Consider the following 4,175-nt stretch of genomic DNA (forward strand, 5'->3'; position numbering starts at 1 on the left):
AAGGGGGAGGGAAACAGATTCAGGAAAGTACAGGTCAATCACTCTGACAATACCTGGGAAGATCCCAGAAAATAAATAATAATAAAACAGATTTGCGAACACCTTTTTGTGAGCAAAATTATAAGCAGAAGCAAACATGGGTTTTCAAAACCCATGCCAAACAAATCTCATTTCAGCAGTCAAAAAAACCAATGCAGTCCTAGGTTGCATAAACAGGAATAGAATCAAGATCACATCAAGTATTAGTACCACTTTATAAAATCTTAGTAAGATCACACCTGGAATACTGCATCCAGTTTTAGTCACCACATTATAAAAAGATATAGAGACTCTGGAAAGAGTGCAGAAAAAAGCAGCTAAGATGATTGAGGGCTTGGAGACTAAAACTTATGAAGAACTGTGGCAGGAATTGGGTATGTCTAATCTAATGAAAAGAAGGACTGGGGTGGCATGATAGCAGTGTTTCAATATATGAGGGACTGCCACAAAGTAAAGGCCATTAATTTATTTTCCAAAGCACCAGAAGGCAAGACAAGAAACAGTGGAGATCTGGTCCAATGGATCCTGTTTAAAGCCTCAACAAATCTTGACCATGTTTCGTCCACAAAATGTTTAATAAAGCCAAAGATGTTTCCATGCCTCAGTCTAAACTAGACCTCATTTCAATCTGATGCATCAGGTCTCTCTCTCTCTCTCTCTCTCTCTCTCTCTCTCCCCTCTCCCCCCCTCCCTCCCAGATTGGCTTTGCTCTACTTTCCCAATGAGCCTGCGGGGCTGGCACTTCAAACATGGATGGATAGAGGGAGAGAGAAAGACACAGAGAGAAACAGTAGCTAACTAGCTAGCTAGGTAGGTAGGCAGGTAGGTAGGTAGGTAGATTGGTAGGTAGGTAGGCAGGCAGGCAGGCAGACAGACCTTTTGGATGGATGGATGGATGGATGGATGGATGGATGGATGGATGGATGGATGGATGGATAGATAGATAGATAGATAGATAGATAGATAGATAGATAGATAGATAGATAGATAGATAGATAGATGATAGATAGATAGATCTATATTGGTAGGTAGGTAGGTAGGTAGACAGAAAGGCAGGCAGGAAGACCTTTCTGTATGTATGTATGGATGGATGGATGGATGGATGGATGGATGGATGGACGGACAGACAGACAGACAGACAGACAGACTGCGACAGCAGTGGCACTTTGGGAAAGTAGAGCAAAGCCAGAGTGGGAATTGAAGTCCACACAAGTTGCCAAGGTTGAGAAACACGAGCTGAATATATCAACCCAGCCATTCTGGTTAAAGTTTAGCTGTTTGATTCCGGCTTAGTCAATAAACCATGGCTAAGATCTTCCTGCTCCCTAATGCAGCTGCCCCTCTGCCCTTTCTCCAGCCCTCTGCCCCAGTTCTTTCTTTGGCATCCAATTTTGCAATGCCAACCTCCCCAGGGCAGCGATGCAGCCAACATGACCCTCTTTGCTTTGACCCAAGGTCCACTTCCATCGGGCCAAGCAAGGGAAGGTGCTTTGCACATGCTCAGAGATTCCCAACTTCGGGGAAGCACTCCGCCCATCTTTATGCTCTGCCTGGGAGGAGAAAGGCGTGTGGAAGCAGCCCAGACCGTCAGAAGTGGAGGGAACGATCACTTGGAAAGTAAGCAAGCAAGCAAGCACAGGGCTCGGTCGGAAGAACCGGGCTGTAGAGGGAGGCTAGGTTCTAGGTCCGGGCCAGCCACGTAGAGCCAAACCAAACCAAGCCACGCACCTTGGAGAGCCACAGCTGCACCCACCCGCATACTGCGTGCAAGCCTGGCTGGCTGGAGAGGTGGAGGCCAGGGGGACGCTGCATGTTCCCTTGCTCTCCTCTGAGGAAGGGGGTCCTAATGCCAGACCACCCATATGTTCCACTGTGCTCCTTGGGAGGATTTTGCTTTTGGGCCTTCTGGTGCGCCTCCGCCGCTTCCACCAGAGAGGGCAAACTGCAAGCTAAGGCACCCCCTTTCCGCCACCTCCCACCTCAGGCTTGGCAAGGCTCGCCATGCGCGGGTTCTGCATTTGAGGGGCTGGCTACGGAGCGATGAAACAGTCAATGGGCTGCATGGCCAGCAGTCAGTGATCCTGCGGGGCCTGCGCCTTGAATGCCCCCCTGCTACCTCTTTGTGCCCCCTGCTGGCCCCCTTGCCTCTTAGCATGCCCCTAAGGCATCCCACCCCCCCCAGGGGGCAGTACCACCACCTTTGGGAACCACTGGTCTAGATTGAAAGATATAAGGGTCCCTGTGTACTTGCCTAGGCTGCCATTGAAGACGTCCCTGAATTTGGCTTCTAGCATCCTGAAGACATCTCTTTGGACAGTTGATGCTGGTTATTCCAAGTCCTAGGGCCTCTAACCATTCAATTCCTAGCAGGCTGGGTAGGTCCTTGTTCACTATGGTCAATGGTAGTGAGTCCGTAAAGTCTTCAAATTTAATCTGGGAGAAACCTCTTCCTAGCACTGGGATGCAGTTTCCCTGATAATCTTTTAAAAGTGTCTTTTGCAGCTGTAGTCATTTTTGGGTGATACCCAGAACCGCTTTTTTGATAGTTGATCAGGGTACCATGGTACCAAGTTTCCTCATTTCGGTCTTCTCTCTGCTTGAATTTTGAATTTGGCACCTTCCAGAAACCCATCTGTGGGTCATGTGGACACATGGGGGACCTCTGTTGCCTCTGGTGGTGGTAGGTTGGCTGACACACTCTGCAAGCCCCAGCTATGTGACCCTTGTGATCACATTGCTGACAGATAGTGTCTTTAAACCTACAAGCCACCCTGGGGTGATTTTCCCCACAGCCTGCACACCAAGGAGGTATCTGTCCCATTTCCGACTGTCCTACCTTCCTGTTGGCCTTTACTCGGTAGATGTCCTCTTCCTCCTTGGTACTTTCGTCATGTTCTGGGCTCCCTGGTTGGCTGGCGGTTGTTCCTCTGGATGAATGGACACTGTTTGAGCCTCTAATTTTGGCAGCTGATCTATTGGAGGTTTCAGCTGCTCGGGCTTCCTCGACTGTGAATTTAAATGGGACATCCTGCCTTGCTAGTAGCCATTTTTGTAGATTTAAGTCCCTCATTCCTAATATGAGCCTATCTCGTATCATGTCTTCCACGTTTGGAAATTTGCAGTCAGTTGCGAGTTTTTTTAGAGTTGCCACAAACTCATTGTCTCTCCCGCTTGCTGGTTTCTGCTATATAATTCATGTCTACAAGCCAGTGGTGATGCAGAGGGCTCAAAATGTTCCTTAAGCTTCTCTTGCAACATTGTCCATTCTATAGTCTCTACATCTGTGGGTGAGACTAGGGTTTCTGCTATTTCGTACATTTGTGGCCTGCAGTAGCTAAGGAAAAGTGTTCTCTTCTTAGGATCTGCCAAATCCTGGAGACTGTTGGCTTCCATTAACATCCTAAATTGGGCCATATAGGAGGACCATTTCTCATTTGCTGCGTCGAATGGAGCTGGCGTTGTGTGGGTGGTCATCCTAGATCGGGCTGATACACTTTGTGGTTGTGGTCGCTGCAAAGATGGCTACGGATGCCATGCAAAGTTCTTTGTCCTTTGTTCTCTTCTAGTATCCTTCATTGCCAGTATTAGATCAGGGTCGACTGAAGAGACAGGACACTCAGGAACAATAAAGTAACTCTTTATTGAAGATCCCAATGGAAGCAGCTGAGCTGCCACCAGCTGTCCAATATTTCAGTGACCTTCAGCTCTTCAATTTCCTGCGGGGGAAATTGCTCTAATGCAGGAGTGGGATTCAACTGGCGTTACTACTGGTTCGGTGATTATGTTTTTCTATAGAACCGGGCAGAACCGGTAGCATCCCATCCCTGCTCTAATGGGGGGATTCTGACGTCAGAATCTACTCCCTGCTGAATATTCAACGGAAAGAAGCAATCTAGAACTAAGGAGAGATTTCCTGACAGTGAGAATTATTACTTAGTGGGATGGTTTGCCTTTAGAAGTTGTGGGTGCTCCATCACTAGAGGTTTTTAAGAAGAATTGGACAGCCACTTGTCTGAAAGACAGTGTGAGGTCTCTAATTTAAGCAGCAGGTTGGACTAAAACACCTCTAAGGTCCCTTCCAATTCTGTTATTCTGTAATTTACAGCAGACTTTTTTGTACATTGTGGATTTTCTGC

The sequence above is a fragment of the Notechis scutatus genome, chromosome Z (genome assembly GCF_049901735.1).
Source record: "Notechis scutatus isolate UNSWTSFEM ecotype Mainland chromosome Z, rNotScu1.2, whole genome shotgun sequence".
Lineage (NCBI taxonomy): Eukaryota > Metazoa > Chordata > Lepidosauria > Squamata > Elapidae > Notechis > Notechis scutatus.